General features: G+C 45.2%; 1 protein-coding gene across 1 annotated transcript in view; it reads left to right on the plus strand.

The window, feature by feature from the left end:
- The window catches only part of LOC108168680, a 160442-nt gene that overhangs the window by 23462 nt on the left and 117814 nt on the right, over positions 1–19166 (plus strand). The window lies entirely within an intron of this gene.

The following is a 19166-nucleotide window of genomic DNA, read 5'->3' on the forward strand; positions in this document are numbered from 1 at the left end:
CACAACCCAGCTCCCTAAGGTCCTTTTTGTCAGGATATTTTATCCCAGCAACAGAATAGTAACTAATACAGAAGTAATTACATGAAGTAAGCCCATATAATTCCTCGAGTCTGTAAGGTTTCTATGTTGAAGACCTCTAGGTCCTAGACAGTTAATACAAAATTACTTCTTGCTCAGATCCTATCTCTGGCCAATAGAAATTTGCCTTCAACAATGAGTCAGTATTATTATTTAACTGAAAATATTCTTCATCATCCTAATCATGCATGAATCATCCAGGTCCTTCCTAAGCACTTAATCCAGCTATACAACACCGAAATAAAAGAAGGTGTCCACACTGAACCCTCAAAGGCTGCATGAAAGAGGGGCAGGATTATGAGTGACAGGAAAAGTGTTAGGACAGAATGTGCCCAGGGAGACGCGGTGGCTGGGTCTGTTTAGTTGAACCACAAGCAAGAATTGATACCTAAGGGGTTAAGATAGTAGAGCTCAGATTTTTTAAAAATTATTTATTTATATATTTATTTATTTTATGTATGTGAGTACACTGTAGCTGTGCAGATGGTTGTGAGCCTTCATGTGGTTGTTGGAAATTGAATTTTTAGGACCTCTGCTCACTCTGGTTGGCCCCGCTCGCTCCAGTCAACTCTGCTTACTCAGTCCCTGCTTGCTCCGGTCCAAAGACTTATTTATTTTTATACATAAGTACACTGTAGCTGACTTCAGACACACCAGAAAAGGTTGTCAGATCTCATTACGGGAGGTTATGAGCCACCATGTGGTTGCTGGGATTTGAACTCAGAACCTCTGTAAGAGCAGTCAGTACTCTTACCAGCTGAGCCATCTTGCCAGCCCCCAGAGCTCAGATTTTAACATATGTATGAGATTGTCAAATTGTCTCCTGTCCTTTTAGCCTGTCAGTTATTCCTAATTACCCCCGCCTTCCATCTGCTTCTCTTTACAATTAAATGGAGACATCTCAGAAGCTTTCCTTTATGATTCACAAACAACTTTATCGCCATTACTGAGCTCCCCGGGGGAAGCTCAGTATTTCAGATGAAGGAAAAATCCTTTTCTCTATGGGGAGGGCAGGACTCTGCCTTAAAACATCTGTGCACCTCTCTAGGCCTTGTGCTCAGTTTCTTTCTGTAGGTCAAACTTGCAAGGCTCAAGGCTCATGATGGCCTCTTTCATCCTATTATTATCAGTACTGTCACATAGTATGGTGGTGCACACCTTTACTCCAGGGACACCGAGTCAGAGGATCTCTATGAGTTTGAGGCCAGTCTGACCTACACAAGTTCCAGGACACCTCACCTTGTCTACTCACCCACCACATGGGCGTCTGGAGCTCATGGAAGCCAGAAAGGGGTGTCAGATCCCGTAGCATTAGATTTACAGACAGCAGTGACGGGTTCTGGGAACTGAACCTGGATCTTCTGGAAGAACAGGAAGTGCTTGTTACTGTTGAACCATCTCTCCTGTCCCAGTATGTGATCACATTCTTGTGTTAACAGTGGTCCCTGTCTCCACCAAGTGTTTCTAGATTCTTGGCATCATATTCTAGGAGTTGAAATAAGCACACATGGACTGAAAAGTAGCCAGGAAGCTGTTCAAAATCAAGATGCTAGAATAGATGGGAAATCTGCTAATAAAAGTGGCAGCAGCCCATATGAACGAGAGAACACTCGGGGTACCACGTTCACACCCAGGACATCTTTTATGGGATCTAAAGAGCAAAGTAACTATTTACCACAAGCCATAATTGGATAGTTCTCTTTTTGATTGACATATTTGAATTATATAACCTTTTCTTCTATTGCACACGACTCTTCCCACAATGCATTTGATTTTTAAATCTTATGCACATCCAAACATGCATAGGCATAAGATGGTAAATAGGAGCTTCTCCCTGTTCACTCAGAGGACACAGCCTGCCCTGTTTTACATGCATCAAAACTAGCTCAGCCTGCATTGGTCCTCCTACCCTTGTTCCTAAGTATAACTGAAGTACATATAAATAAAAACTGTCTATGTGTGATGGCTGTTAAAGGGAAAAGAAATTAGTCCATCGTTTGGAGAGAAGTTTGTGCAGGCAACTTGATGCAAGTGGGGAGGGTCTCGGTTGCTAGCATGTTGCTAGGTGCTCAGATGTGTGCATGATACATGCAGGTGTGAGTCCTAGGCTGCTGTGATGGTTTGTATATGCTTGGCCCAGGGAGTGGCACTATTAGAAGGTGTGGTCCTGTTGGAGTAGGTGTGTCACTGTGGGTGTGGGCTATAAGACCCTCATCCTAGCTGCCTGGAAGTCAGTATTCTGCTAGCAGCCTTCAAATGAAGATGTAGAACCCTCAGAGCTCCTTCTGAACCATGCCTGTCTGGATGCTGCCATGTTCTTGCCTTGGTGATAATGGATGAACCTCTGAACCTGTAAGCCAGCCCCAGTTAAATGTTGTCTTTTATAAGACATGCATTGGTCATGGTGTCTGTTCACAGCAGTAAAACCCTAACTAAGACAGCTGCTGAGCATGTTAATAGAAGACGGGTCTGTGTATCCCCCAAGCCAAGTAGAGTCTCCGTTTGCTAAACTATTTCCTATGCTTCCCTACCTCACTTTGTGAGTGTGTGTGTGTGTGTGTGTGTGTGTGTGTGTGTGTGTGTGTGAGAGAGAGAGAGAGAGAGAGAGAGAGAGAGAGAGAGAGAGAGAGAGAGAACATGCTCATGTATATAAATGCAGAGGTCAGTATCAGCTGTCTTCCTTATTTTTTGTGACAAGGTCTCTCACTGAACTTGGAGCTCGCTGATTCAGCTAGACTATCTGTCCCCACTTCCCAACACCACACCTTACACAGCTGCTGAGAATGGAACTCAGGCCCTCAGTCACACCAAGCTCTTTACCAACTGAGCCTTCTCCCCATAGTCTTAGTTTATAGGTTAGTAGAGTGTGCCAATACACTACAAGAATTTTTTCAAGAGGTGGGGAAGCTATTGGGTTAAATACAGAAGTTGATATAAGTAGCTATTGCGGGGACTAAAGATGGCATTGGCTCCTTTGTTTATCAGCACATGTTCATTGTACAAAGCCATGCGTCTCAATGACATTTTTTGTTCAAGTTTGTTGTCCATATCCATTCCCTATTACCCCCCTGTGTGTCACTCTTACCCCTTCCTGATAGTTTCTTTCCTCTTGCAAAGTAGTTTTGCCTATATTTTCATGCCATATAGGCATGTGCGAGCTCCACTTATGAAAGGAAACCTTTAATGATTGTCTTTCTGGGTCTGGCTCATGCCACTTGGTATGAACTCCAGTTCCATTCATTTCCCTGCAGACGGTAGTGTTTCAGTCTCCCTCAAGGCTGAATAAAGCCTCATTGTACATATACATACAGCACATCTTATCTTGTCCTCTTTAATGGCTGTATAGGATGAGCCCATTGGTTGTTGTGAGCAGTGCTGTTGTGTAACTAACTGGAAAGGAGCAGGTCTGAAGGTCACTGAGGGTGGAACCCGAATCCTGACCAGCTTTAAGCCCCTCCTCTGTGTCCCTGGTAACACTAAAATTTTAAGGAAGCAGGAAGAATCCCATTTTATGTGGGAATTTGAGATTTTTTTTTAAATTACATTTTATTTACCTACTGGGAGTACAGGAGCACACACACCAGCAGTGTACCAGTAAAAGCCAGACGACAATCTGTGGGAACGTGAAAGGCAGCCTGTGTTCTGGTTGAGCCAAGCTTACCACGGAGGCTCAGTAGAAAACTCTACAAGGGATGGAACAGTGAGTCATGTTCTCAGACGTAGGTGCTGACACCATGGAGCCCCCAACTCCATAATCCTGTGACTATCAGTCACGCAGACAATGTCACAAGCTCCTGGCATTCTGGCTAGACTCCACCCCACAGTTACCTGACTATAGCCAGGTATGCTCCTCCCCGCAACTACCCTGCAAATGCGAGATAGCCCATCCCACTATAAAAGGGGCTGCTTGGCCCCTCCTCTCTCTCTTAAGCTCACACCTCACTTATTCTCATCTCTAGTTCTCCTTCTCTTCCTCCCTTCCCCCTTCTCTCCACGTGGCCATGGCCGGCCTCTCTTTTTCTACCTTCTCTTTCTCTCTGCCTTTCTACAATAAAGCTCTAAAACCATGAACCATCTCTGCTCATCAAGACCCACTGTGCTTGAATGATGGACTAGGCCTTCCCCTAAAGAGCTGCATCTAATCTTCCGATAGCCGACACCACTAGACTAAGGACTCTCGCCAGAGTGGAAACCACCCAGAGCTCTTTCTTCCCCTTTCCCCTTCTCCCTTCAGCCCTGGGGCTGACTGAGCAGCCCTTGGGGTCTCCACCCATTCTCAGCTCTTCCTCCGTTGTCCAGCAATGTCCTGCGATGGCCAAGACCTAGAACCTGTCATCCCTGGACTCCGTGAAGCCCAGGGACCCCGACTGCTCCCTCTCCATCCCCCGAGGACTGGGGTTCCGTGGCTTCCCACAACCTGATGCTCACCCTAGGGGCGTGGAGAGTGCACAGTAGTCCCTGAGTCCATCCACCCAGAGCCCCAGAGCTCGGGGGTTCTCTCCCAGCCCCATTATTTCCCCACTCCCACTGCCTGACAACAGTCTGCAGAGGTGGCTTCTCTCCCCTGCCATGTGGGTTCCAGAGATCAAACTTAGGCCATCAGGCTTGGAGGCAAAGACGCTTTACCTGATGAAAATACCCCATGAAAGGAAGGACGGTAGCGGGAATGCTTCCTCCTGGGAGAGCATGACTTTTCATATGTTTGTTTAATTTTTTTTTTTTTGAGACAGAGTCTCTATATATAGCCCTGGTTTTCCTGGAACTCTCTATGTAGCCCAGGCTAGCTTCAAACTCACAGAGATCCACCTGCCCCTGCATCCTGAGTACTAGGATTTAAGGAATACACCCAGCTCATTTTATGTGGGAAGACCCGCAAAAAAATTATCAAATAGAAAGTAGGGGGAGCACCCCAAACTGAAAGACACTGGACAGAGAAACAGACAGCAATAATGTAGATAATGATTTGACCACAGACTCGGTAGGAAAATGTAGTAAAAGGCGCCTGGGTACTTCAGTTACATTGTCCATAGAGTTAGAAAACAAAGGAGTGTGCTACTGAGAATAGAGGGCCGGATGGGCCAGCTTATACTTAAACAAATAGCACTGATACCTGACAGATCCAAGATGAGTGACAGTGGATATATCCAGGGGTCTGAGTCAGCACAAAATGGTGGACACTAGCTCACCCAAGAATCCCAAAGTAAATGGTGATATAATTTGTTATCAAACTACTTGTGATGATTTGAATGCTTGGCCCAGGGAGTGGCACTATTAGGAGGTGTGGCCTTGTTGGAGTAGGATTGACCTTGTTGGAAGAAGTGTGCACTGTGGGGGTGGGAAATGAGACCCTCATTCTAACCCCATGGGAGTAAGTCTTCTCCTAGCAACCCTCGGATGAAGATGTAGAACTCTCAGCTCCTCCTGCACCATGCCTGCCTGGATGCTGCCATGTTCTCACCTTGATGATAATGGACTGAACCTCTGAACCTGTAAGCCAGCCCCAGTTAATTGTTTTCTTTATAAGAATTGCCTTGGTCATGGTGTCTGTTCACATCAGTAAAACCCTAACTAAGGCACAACTTTGGGCCGAGCACCACTTTTATATGAATATGGCATTGAGATCAAGAGCATTTGCCTGTACCTTCACCAGCCTGCTTGTGTGTCCATCTGTAGGGCTGTGTGTCCCTCTGTAGGCCTGCCTGCCTACGTCTACGTACCTTGGTTGTGGTCTACATGTGTCTTTGCCTTCAAAGACATGTGCCTAGTGGCCTGTGACAGCCATCACCTGGGTAAATAAAGGCTGCCATGCCTGTCTACAGCTCCTTGCATCTTCTTTAGCCTTTTGCCCTCCCGTGACTCACATCCTTTCGTGGATTTGGAACTTGAACCTCACAAAGAGCTTAATGGTTATTAAAGCTATAGAAAGCTATAATTAAGAAGTAAAAAGAGCTGGGCCTGGTGACTCATGTCTTTAATCCCAGCACTTGGTAGGCAGAGGCAGGTGAATTTCTGAGTTCGAGGCCAGCCTGGTCTACAGAGTGAGTTCCAGGACAGCCAGGGCTACACAGAGAAACCCTGTCTCGAAAAAAAAAAAAAAAATAAAGAGGAAAAAAAAAGAAGAAGAAGGTAAAAGGAGAGCAGATTTGGTTTCATTTGATTTCAACACTCAGGAGACAGAGGCAGGTGGGTCTTTGAGACATCAAGGACAGCTTAGCCAGTATGAGGCTAAGCAGATATACATGTGAGATGTTGTCTCAAAAGAAAAAAAAAGAGGAGAAATTACCCAAGGAGCTAAAGGGAACTGCAACCCTATAGGTGGAACAACAATATGAACTAACCAGTACCCGGGAGCTCTCGTCTTTAGGTGCATATGTATCAAAAGATGGCCTAGTCGGCCATCACTGCAAAGAGAGGCCCATTGGACTTGCAAACTTTATATGCCCCAGTACAGGGGAACACCAGGGCCAAAAAGGGGGAGTGGGTGGGTAGGGGATTGGGGGGGTGGGTATGGGGGACCTTTGGGATAGCATTGAAAATGTAAACGAGGAAAATACCTAATAAAAAAATTGTAAAAAAAAAAATAAAAAAAATAAAAGAAAAAAAAGAGGAGGGGGAGGAGGGGGGAGGAGGGGGGAAGAGGAGGAGGTGGGAGGGAGAGGGGACTGGAAATAAAAAAGTAGAAATGAGAGAGAAACCATGAGATGAGGACAAGAGAGAGAACTCAAGAAAGAAACAGGTGCAAAGGAAGAGACCAATCATAACTGACAAATCCAGCTCCAAAACAAAACAATTGAGAATTGAACATAGCTGCCATTACCCCACAACATAAACACCCATGTTTTCCTGCCATTTAGGATTTAGCCTATGTATTGAGAGCAAAGCCACTGTCCCTCCAAGACAACCTTGAAATGCACTGACTTGGCATTGTTCAGACAGAGAACACGGCTTCTTTTCCAGCCTCAGACACTGTCATCTTTGGCTGAGTTCTTGCCTAGATACATCTCCGGCTGAAATGCAGTTTCCCAATTTCCCTTTTACATTCCAGACCTTGACTCAAGCTTGTGAGTCTTTTTTAAAGGCTATCAGTGGTTCCTAAAATTGAGGAACCTATTAACAAGGTCCCTTGGGCTAGTTTTCAGACAGTCCTTGACCTGTCTGAGAGGTATTCATTAGTTTCTTTGTCTTGCTTACAGATTCAGTTTCCTGGTGATAGGAGTTCATATCATAGTCTATGGTTATTAGAAATCTTCATACATGATGTCTGGAAGTGACCCGGGTCTTTAGAGAAGTTCGTGTTGGGCTGTGTTGCTTCCTGATGCCCCTTTCTGCACATATCCTTTTTGCTCCAAGGGGGACACTGGCTACAAAGCCTCTCTCTCTCTCCTCCTCTTCCTCTTCTCTCTTTCCTCCTCAGCTCTCTTTATTCTATATCTTAGGCCTGCAGGACTTTATACACACTCTTTAGTGAGACAGCTTTCTTTTGTCAGAAATCTTGTAAGAGTAGTTAGGAATAATATATGGTAAACATTTCACAGGACAACCTCGAAACCATGTATCATCTCAGGGGAACACAGAAGTCATGAGGACAGCTGAGAACCCACACAGGACATGGCTCCTTCCAGACACTTAAGCCTCAGCCTTGTAACAAGCCCCCAAACCATTTAAGGAGATGACCAGCAATTTCTCTTCTCTGTTTATATATGGAAGTGCTCGTTTGACTTGCAAAAAAGAAGACAAAAATGTCATTTTATGATTATGATGTTATAACAGAAATGTAGGAGTGTGAAACTTATAATGTTATAGACAAATTTAGTATGAAATGCAAATATCACAGTAGAGCAGGCTGGGTGTCTCAATCTCAGCCTAAGCTGGGACAGGATCCCTGCCTTCCTAGTTCAGCTCACTAAAGAGCCCAGTGCTCAGGAGGAAAGTGGTAAGAGGGTGATAATTCCAGGGGACCTGGGGTGATTTTCACCTCATAAATCTTTCTTAACTCCTCTCGGGAGTTAATATTTACAGTAGTGACTTGTCCCTGTACTATTAACAGTTGCTACTTGGGATAATACAGACTGCTACTTAAAGTGACTGAGATAGCTTGAAAACACATGACAACCTCCATACCTGATCCTTCAAAGGACCCCAGCACCATGAGAAAAGCATACATTGCTTTTCTCATTTCTTTACTTCATTGGTTTTCCACAATTATTGACTACAATTGGTCCTGCACTAGATATTGGTGACCAAACAGTAGTAGATGAAGAGACTTCAAAATTCTTAGAGCCTACATCTTGTAGTAGAGACAGAAATTAAGTTAATAGTTAATTATACACACACACACACACACACACACACACACACACACACACACATATATTTCGTTATTCAAGACAGGGTTTCTCTGTGTAGCCCTGGCTGTCCTGGAACTCACTCTGTAGTGGTCTAACCTCCAACTCAGAGGTCCACCTGCCTCTGCCTCTCTGCCTCTGCCTCTGCCTCTGCCTCTGCCTCTGCCTCTGCCTCTGCCTCTGCCTCTGCCTCTGCCTCTGCCTCTGCCTCTGCCTCTGCCTCTGCCTCTGCCTCTGCCTCTGCCTACTCTGCCTCTGCCTCTGCCTCTGCCTCCTCTGCCTCTCTGCCTCTGCCTCTCTGCCTCCTCTGCCTCTGCCTCCTGCCCCTCTGCCCCCCTCTGCCCCCCTCTGCCCCCCCTGCTCCCCCTCTGCCCCCCCTCTGCCCGCCCCTCTGCCCGCCCCTCTGCCCGCCTCTGCCCGCCTCTACCCTCCTCTGCGCCTCTGTGCCTCTGCGCCTCTGCCTCTGCCTCTGCCTCCTGAGTGCTGGGATTAAAGGTGTGCAGCATCATCACCCAGCCTTGTTTTAATATTTTGATAGTGAATTGAGGTACATTTTTCTTGGCATCTCTTCCACAATCATTTCCACCTACCACACCATCTCCATTCATTCCGCCAATATAGTCCCAGAGAAGGAGAATGATAAACATCTGTTAAAGAGACAGATGACAAAAGGGAAACACTCCCTACACAGGTAGGGCTTTTCATTACAGGCAGAAGTATACAGAGCTGGGGAAATGCCTTAGTTGGTAAGTTCTTTCCACACATGCATGAGGATCTGAATTCATATCCTTAGCACCCACATAGAGGCCCACATCTGTAATCCCAGGGGTAATGTCTAGACAGGCAGGTCCCTGGAGTCCATCATCAGGCAGCCTAGCAGAACTGGTGAGCTCATACTTCGCTGAGAGAAGCTGTCTTGAAAAAGAGAGCGATTGAGGAAGATACCTGATGTGAACCTCTGGTGTAAACAAACATGTACACACACACACACACACACACACACACACATACACACACACACATACACACACACAAATACACATACACACACACATACACACACATACACATACACACACACATACACACACATACACACACACATACACACACATACACACACACATACACACACATACATACACACACACACACACACGCGTGCGCGCGTGCGCGCTTGCTCCCTCGCAGAGTTTGAAAGGTTGTAATAGAAGTCTTTGGATAAAGAGTGTGGTGACATTAGACCCTGACCTAGTGTTCTTTCTGATGCTGTAATAAAATACAAAACCCAAGCAGGAGAGAAGGGTTCATCTGAAACTTCTAGGTAACAGTCCATCTCACCTAGGGAAGCTAGGGCACTGGTTCAAGGCAGGAACCTAGAGGCAGAGACCACAGAGAAACACTGTTTCCTGGATCACTCTATGGCTTGAACCTCAGCTTCTCTTGTGTGTGTGTGTGTGTGTATGTGTGTGTGTGTGTGTGTGTGTGTGTGTGTATGTGTGTGTATGTGTGTATGTGTGTGTGTATGTGTGTGTATGTGTGTGTGTATGTGTGTGTATGTGTGTGTGTATGTGTGTGTATGTGTGTGTGTATGTGTGTATGTATGTGTGTGTATGTGTGTGTATGTGTGTGTGTATGTGTGTGTATGTGTGTGTGTATGTGTGTGTATGTGTGTGTGTATGTGTGTATGTGTATGTGTGTGTATGTGTGTGTGTATGTGTGTATGTGTATTTGTGTGTGTGTATGTGTGTGTGTGTATGTGTGTGTGTGTGTGTGTGTGTATGTGTGTGTGTGTGTGTTTAACTGAGGAATACCTGCCCAGTGGGTGCTGGGCCCTCCCACAGCAATCCTTAATCAAGAAATGCCCTAGAGACATGAGTAGAGACCGATCTGATGAAAGTTATTACTTAGATAAGGCTCCCTTTTCTCAAGTGACTCTAGTTTATGCCAAGTTGACAAAAGCCAGCATGTCTGCAAAGCACTGGGTATACAGGCACACATGACCCCAGAAGGCTGCCTTTGTTTTATATTGTGGGCTGGGGATACAAAACTCAGCTTGCAGCCGGGCATGGTGGCACACGCCTTTAATTCCAGCACTCGGTAAAAACCAACCAAACAAACAAACAAACAAACAGCTAACTCAGCTTGCACAGTAAACACATTACCCACTCTATCATCACCTAGCCCCTCATTTTAAAGATTTATTTATGTTTATGTGTATGGTGATTTGCCTCTGTGTGTATATATATATATATCTATCATGTGCATGCCTGGTGCCCTTGGAGGCCAGAAGAGGGTATCAGGTCCCCTGAAACTGGAGTTACAGACCATTGTGAGCTGCAGTGCTGGGGACTAAACCTGAGTCCTCTGGAAGAGCTCTTACCTGCTGAGCCAGCTCTCCAGCCCCAGGCCCTCATTTTCAATCTGATTAACAATCTGCCTCATATTCTTCCAGTGCTGTTTTTACTGTTAAACGTAAGTCTCACGGTTTGATTTTTCTTGTTGTCCCTCTTTAGTGCCTTGTTTTGCATTTAGTGAATAATCCTAGTAGGATTTTAATTTTTTCATGTTGTTCATTATTTATAGTATTTATAGTATTTTCTTATATCTCTGATTGGATCTACTCTAACTTAATTCTGGTAATATAGAGAAAAATGACTCCTATATGTGTGTTTTTTTTTCCCCTTTGCGATGGCTTCCTACAATACTCCTCTTTCCCCTTCACTCACTTCCTCCTCTTGCCCTCCTCCCCTCTCTTCTGCTTCTCCTCCTCCTCTTCCCTTCCTCTTGGAACTGAACCCAAGGCTTTGTGCATGTTAAACAGGTGCTCTGCCACTGAGAGACACCCCATCTATCCCTGAATCACAGTCCATAGTTTCAGCAGGACTCAGATTTAAGCTACCTAACAAGGCTACATGTGCTCCCCAAGGTACCCCTGAGTGGCTTTCCAGTTGCCCATTTGAAATGTTACAAATTTTCATTTTCTCCGGGGCCCTGCAAATACTACAGACAGCCCTGTTTATAACAAGCCGTTGGTGAGTGAGTCTTATGAAAAGCCAAGCTTGAGATACACAGGAGCAACTGACCCAAAAGATTCCAGCCAGTGAGAGGTAGTGCAGCCCTGGAGCGAGTCTAGGATGTGCGGGTGCCGCCCTCTAGCGCTTCCTGCCTTGTGTCTCGTGATCGCCCTGCACCAGAACTAATTGGCCTGAAGCTCAGGCAGTCCCACTGTCTGACACCATGCTGAGGTTTCCTGTCGAACTTACAGAAATTCTGGGCTTTGGTTATTAACAAAGACGCTCACGTATATTTAAAAAAAAAAAAATCCCTGTTCTCAGAACTTTAAAGCATTCTAGGTGTTTGTTAGTCTTTTATGAGCAGAAGACATAGGAAGGCTCCTGTAAATGCTCTGCAGGAACTGCCTGTCTCTTCTGCCTGCTTTCTTTAAAGGCTTGTGAACCTCGGCCGCCACCGGGCGTGACAATGGAAGCAGGGTCCGCCTTAAACTTGTTTCCTAGAAACAAATGAGTAAGGGTCTCTTACTGCGCCCCCATCGCCAGAGTCAACAGGGGCGTGTCATAGGCTTCATCCTCCCTGTTTCCTGTTCAGACAGAAGGCAGAACAGATGTGATGATACACACACACACACACACACACACACACACACACAACCAAAATGGCCTCGCTGTGTCCACTGTATGAACGGCACCTTTCTTCAGGAACTCTGTGTCCTCTGTGCTCTCCACAATGACATCTTCTGCCTGCAAGTGACAAACCAGCACAGAAGCCCACACCACAGGGTGGTCTGCACATGGTTCCAACTCCTTAGCCGGGAGACAGAAGAGCAGCAGCCCCAGGGAGGTTGTTGAGGGCCCTGCCAGCTCCTCCCTGGCAGCCACCTGCCTTTTCTGGAGGCCTGTGTAGTAACTTCATGTGGCCTCAGCTATCAGGATTTGTGATTTCTTATGCGTTTGAGAACCTTTTATTTGGCTTAGAAGCTGTCCTCCTTTGGGTTACTATTGCTGTGAACAAAGCAAATTCGGGAGGAAAAGGTTCGTTTGGCTTGAGCTTCCCCATCATAGTTCATCATTGAAGGAAGTCAGAACAGGAATTCAAACAGTGCAAGAACTCAGAGGCAGGGGCTGGTACAGAGGTCACGGAGGGGTGCTCCTTACTCATGCCTTGCTCAGCCTGCTTGCTTGCTTTCTTTCTTTCTTTCTTTCTTTCTTTCTTTCTTTCTTTCTTTCTTATATTTTTGTGGTTCCCCATAGCTTAATTTTTATTATTTATTTACTTTTTATTTTTTAAAGATTTATTTTATTTATTTTTATGTATATGAGTACACTGTAGCTGTACAGATGGTTGTGGGGAATTGAATTTTTTAGGACCTCTGCTCACTCAGTCCCTGCTCGCTCCGGCCCAAACATTTATTTATTTAGTAAATATAAGTACACTGTAGCTGCCTTCAGACGCACCAGAAGAGGGTGTCAGATCTCATTACAGATGGTTGTGAGACACCATGTTGATTGCTGGGATTTGAACTCAGGACCTTCAGAAGAACAGTCAGTGCTCTTACCCGCTGAGCCATCTCACCAGCCCAGTTTAATTTTTATTTATTAATTAATTTATTCACTCTACAGGACCCCTCCCCAGTCACAGATTCTTCCCTCACTCCCTCCTCTCCTCCCCTTCTCTTCTAAGAAGGGGAGCCCCTCCCTGGGTATCACACACACACACACACACACACACACATCAAGTAACTGCAGGACTAGGTGCATCCTCTCCCACTGAGGACAGACAAAGCAGTCCAGTTAGGGGAACAAAGTCCACAGGCAGGCAACAGAGTCAGGGACAGCCCCCACTCCAGTTGTTGGGGGACCCACATGAAGACCAAGCTGCACATCTGCTACACATGTGCAGGGGGCCTAGGTCCAGCCCATGCTCTCTCTTTGGTTGGTGGCTCAGTCTCTGGAGCCCCCAAGGGTCCAGGTTAGTTGACTCTGTGGTCTTCCTGTGGAGTCCTTATCTTCTTCAGGTCCCTGAAGCCTTCCCTCATCCTGTTTTCTTCTAGATGTGAGAACCACCAGCCTGGGGTGACCCCACCCACAGTGGGTGGGGCCCTTCCCCATCAATTACTAATTAAGAAAATGCCCCACAGGCTTGCCTACAAGCCTGATGTAATGGAGGCATTTTCTCAATTGAGGCTCCCTCCTCTCTAATGACTCTAGCTTGTGTCAAGTTAACATAAAACCAGCCAGGACAGAGGCCAATTTCCAAGAAATGCATGCTGGGGTTCTTAGCCCACAATCTGTCTTGTTTCCAGTCTGTGCTGAACAGTCTTATGTAAACTTGGCACAGAGTCAATGAAGAGAGGCAGCCTTCCTGGCTTGACCCCTGCACAAGAGCATCTCACTAACCCTACACTGCTCATGTGCTTCTGGGCAAAGTTGGAAGCCACTCCAGTGACTTCACACAATCAGGGGATGAGCCTGGACCCTGAGTTGTCCACAAGAGTCTTAGAACAAAATAAATAGGAACTTGATGCATCAGAAAGCAAGCACAAGGGGGTTAGCCTGAAGCCTGAGGTTGATACTGGTCCCCAGGTCTGGCAGAGGTTGAAAATAACCTCTGCCCTGGCTAATTTCAGAGGTACCGGAGATTTAAAGGAGTCCCTGCTTTAAAAAGAAGCCTTGTCAAGGATGTCTGGCCATAAAGACTGGCAGATGAGAGCTGAGATGATAGCTCAGTCCATAAAGCAGTTGCCTTACCTCATAAAATAGGAGGACCTGAGTTCGAGGCCCAGAACCCACATTTTAAAAAGCAGGACATGGTGGTAAATACTTGTAATCTCAGCACCAGAGAGACAAAGGTAGACAGACATTTGGACTCCCTAGCCAGCCAGCCTAGTTGGTGAGCTCAAGGCCAGTAAGAGAATCTGTCTCAAAAAACAAGGTGGATAGTATCATTAGATTGACAGTCAAAGCTGTCCTCTAGCCCCCTATGCACACACACACACACACACACACACACACACACACACACACACACACACACACAAACTTCAGAGAGGTCCTGAAAGACTGAAAGAGATCTCTGCCAGAGATTTAAAGTTTGAGAGATTATAAACATTTCCATCCTATAATATATTTGTAATATATGTCAAATTATGGTTTCCTGGATTTATTATGCCAGAGCAATAGGGTGCAGAAGTGAAAGGATTAAAAAAAAATTGACCCTACTCTGGTGGCATGAATAAAAATGGCCCCCATAGGCCCATGGGTAGTGGGGGTGGGGCACTATTCGGAGGTGTGGCTTTGTTGGAGGAGGTGTGGCTTTGTTGGAGGAAGGAAGTATGTGAGTAGGGGATGGGCTTTGAGGTCTCAGAAGCTCAACCACTTCTCTTTCTGATGCCTGTGGATCAAAATGTTGAACTCTCATCTACCTCTTCAGCACCATGTCTGCTTGCAAGCCACCATGATGGCAATGGGCTAAACCTCTGGACTGTAAGCCAGCCCCAATTAAATGTTGTCCTTTATAAGAGTTGCAGTGGTTATGGTGTCTGTTCACAGCAAGAGAAACCCTAAGTCACCTGCCAAGAGGCCCCCCTGTCAGCCGTCCCTAGGACCCCAGTGGAGCATACCCCTAAAATGCTCGTGTCTACCTGTTTAACCTCTTAAACTTGTGGCCCAGAACGCTGAGCTAAGCATGACCAAAACCAGTCAACTGTCCTTTCATGAACTGTCCTGGTTGGGTTTTGTTTTGTTTTTATCAACTTGACACAAGCTAAAGTCATTTGAGAAAAGGAAATTACAACTAAGAAAATGACTCCATAGGTTGGTCTATAGGCAATCTTGTGTGGCATTTTCTTTTTTCTTTTTTCTTTTTTTTTTAATCATGCAGGAGTTCTGAGTTTTTTATTTTGTTTTGTTTCTTACTTCTTTGACAACAGCACACTTATTCAGATGCATAATCCTGCAGTTTTGAAGATGAGTACATTCTACACACGATTTAATGTCTGCTGAGGGCATCCTGTACATGTAAATTAAGTTCTTAAAACTACAAAAAGAAAGATCTTTCAAGCATAAGTACTGTTACAGGTTGGTTAATTTATTAACTGTAGATAATATGTGTAATTTTACAGAGGCAGAAACTAGGACTGAATTGATAAGAGATCCTTAAAATGTAATTTCTTACTTACTTAGAAAAATTCCATTAAAAAATTAGAATAGGCTGGGCAGTGGTGACATATACCTTTAATCCCAGTACTAGAGAGGCAAAGGCAGTCAGATCTGTGTTTGAGGCTAGCCAGGTTGACACAGCAATTTCCAAGGACACCCAAGTTTACACAGAGAAATCCTGTCTTGAAAAACCCACAAATTCACAAGAAAATCAAAACCACATTATCTTTTCTATTTTTGTTATGGAGGCAGGCACACTATAGATGATCCTTCCCGAAGAACATAGTGCACTGAAGTGCCTATTCAAAGCGCTTAATAACCTGCTCATATTGATTTCCTCTGTAAATAAAGGTGTTTGGTTCTAGGATGGATCAATTTCAGAACTGTTTCAGCTGCTTGGCTTTGTATTGCTTAGTTATTGATGCAGGAGGGACCAGCCCATTGTAGATGGTGCTACTCCTGGGCAGGTGGTCCTGGGTGGTATGAGAAAGCAGGTTGTGCAAGTCATGGAGAGCAAGGCAGTTATTAGCACCTCTTCATGGCCTCTGACCAGTTCCTGCTGTATTAGGTCCCTGTCCAGCTGGAGTTCTTGGCCTGACTTCCCTCAGTGATGGACTATTAACTGGAAGTGTAAGCTGAATAAAGCCTTTTCCTCCCTAAGTTGCTTTGGTCGGGTCTTTACCACAGCAGTAGAAACCTTAACAAAGACAATGATGCTAAACTGTAACTATTCAGGAACGTGAGCATCCATAGACTATGCTTGTTCCTAATGTGTTTTCTTATGTGACTGTGGGTAGGCCCCCAGATAAAACCTTCAGGCTTCCTTTGTTTGTTGAGGTCATTCCTTTGGAAACTACTCTCCCTGATGGCTAAGCTTCCGAATGTGTGAATCTGTGTGTGTGTGTGGGGGGGGGGGGTAGGGGCTGTCACTCTTTTTCAAACCACCACACCACTCTTTAAAAGGAAACCCTGATGTTTAAAATGCACCAATGTATCAATCTCATTTTAGGATTAGTGCTCTGTAATTTTTAAAGGAATTTTGTTTACCATCGAGAAATTCCTAATGAAAGGGTTGGAGATGCAACTCCATGGGAGAATGTTTGCCTGGTATGCGGGGTCCCTGGGCTAGATCTGCGGCACAGCTTTTCTTAAGTCATAATGAAGACATTCTCTGTTATATTCCAGAAGCTTTATCATTTGTTGTGACCTATAATTTCCTATAATCATAGAATAGTCCATTTTCTGTTGCCATAAGAATGCCACAGATGACATAATTGATGAGGAAAACTTATAAAGAAATCATCTATTTCCTCAAGGTTCTGGAGCCTGGTGGCAGCATCTGCCTGACATCTGTGATGGCCATGGTAACACAGAGCAAGCTGAGCACAAGGAGCGTGGCTATAACAAAACATGCAAGCAACAACTTATTAATCCACTGACATGTTAATTCATGAGTGGGTTAATAAATTGACTCGGACCGAGCCTTCATAAGTCAACCACCCTTTTTATTTTTATACAGTCTTGAGAGTGTAATATAATATAATGCAATATATTTAATATACAACTACATTTCTCCCTTCCTCCCTCCAAACCCTCCCATAACCCTTCCTTGTTCTTCTTCAGTTTCGTGGCCTCCTTTTTCGGCTCCTGCAGGCACATACATGTGTGTACATATACATTCCTAAATAGAACCTGCTCACCAATGGACACGCCAAAGTGGATAGAAAAGTCCACAAGGCACCAGCCCTACCCAGAGGCAGCTGAGGGAAGCTGGGAGAGGAGGGCCTCCCCAGGGAAGTTCATAGGAAATGGCTGTCCAGTCCCAAATGGTCACCCTTTAATATCCATGTGCTCCTCTTGTCTCCCCGCCCAGCCCCTTCCTTCTTTTCCCTCTTTATTTTGTGGTCCTGTCTCATAGTAGGACCCATCTCATGATAGAAACTGTATCTCACCATGTATTCTGCCAAAATGAGTCAAAGCACACATAACCAGTTCTGGTTCAGCATGGGATATTTCTTTCTGTCCTCTTTTCTCAACATCTTGTAGTACTCAATTAGTTTCACATGTTGCCCCGCCCCCTCTCCCCACAACCTTATTCTAATTAGCATTTTTACCTAGCATCTTAGACAGGGTCTCTGTTGCTATGGTAAAACCACACAACCAAGAGAAACCTCGGGAAAGAAAGGGCTTATTTCATCCTGTAGCTTGTAGTTCATCGTCCTGGAAAGTTGGGTCAAGAACTCAAGGGACCTGGAAGCGGGAGCTGATGCAGAGGCCATGGAGGAGTGCTGTTTACTAACATGGAGGCATTTTCCCAATTGAGGGTTCTTCCCAAATGACTCTAGCTTGTGTTCAGTTGACAGTAAATTAGCCAGGACACTTAGCTACATCTTACTGTAATTATCATTCTCTTCCAAAAGGCTATTGAAAGTCTTGTTTTTCTCCCAAGAGACCTGCAGCTACTTTGCTCTCTCCAGTGAACTCATTACCTATGCAGTGAAGGTGACAGATGAGAGGAAGAGGAGTCATCCTCTCTGCTGCTCTTAGTGTGGCTAACAATCTTGGCACATAAAGTTTTCCATGCCAAAAAAAAAAAAAAAAAAAAAAGAATAAAACAAAACAAAACAAACAAGTAAACAAACAAAAAACGGGTATGGGGGAGCAGATTAGAATAGGGTTATGGCCAGCACAGGGAAGGATCCTGCTGATGTTAGTGTGGGGTTTTGAACTGGGTTGTGATTCTTGCTGTTAAAGGCTGGCATATGTTGGATTGGTCTTTTGAAGACAGAATGGAGTCGGGCACTGAATTTGGGTTTGAGGTTAGGATCGGCCAAGGAGTTTACATTGTATGTTGGAGGTTGGCTCTGAACTTCTAAGACAATTCAGGGAGGGATATATGGTTATGTGCAATTCTGCTCTGATATGGGGAGAGTCTGCTGGGCTGCTTTCTAGGTTCCCTGTGTGAGGCTGTAAGTCTCTCCAGAGCTATCCAAGCAGGGCAGGTGGCCATCCAGGTCCAAGGGAGAAGGAACACCAAAGCCTTCTGTGCTCATTTGGCCATTCAAGCACCTTGTTGGCATTTACCACACCACCCTTCTCTTTCTGGGAATGAGGCTGGAGTTTGATTAGGAGTATGGCTGTAAGGCTGGGCTTGCAGCTAACATTTAAGCTTGCCATAGAGCTATAAAAGGAACCATGCCTGTGCCAGGGCCCCCTTCTGGGGCACCTGGGACTTTGATGGTTCCCTAAGGGTGACTTGGATCAGGCATGTCTGCCTAGTTTGTTGTTCCCTTTTACCTGCTATGTCAGACTGTAGGGGGTCAGTAGTCTGCAGGCATGGGACCCTGGGTAAACTGAGGCTTTTCATGTGATGTGTGGTAGGTGGGGTTCTAAAGAGGGTCGTGAACTCACACCTGACTTTGGTAGATCTTAAAAGAGAGTCTGTCCCTGAGAACAGTTTCTGGCATGCACCTATCTTTGCCATAATTAACTTCTGAACATTCTCAAGTATTGGGGTCACTGGTGTTCTGAATTTTTCCCTATAGAACTCAAGAGCAAATCAAAA

The sequence above is a fragment of the Mus musculus genome (genome assembly GCF_000001635.26).
Source record: "Mus musculus strain C57BL/6J chromosome 4 unlocalized genomic contig, GRCm38.p6 C57BL/6J MMCHR4UN_CTG5".
NCBI lineage: Eukaryota > Metazoa > Chordata > Mammalia > Rodentia > Muridae > Mus > Mus musculus.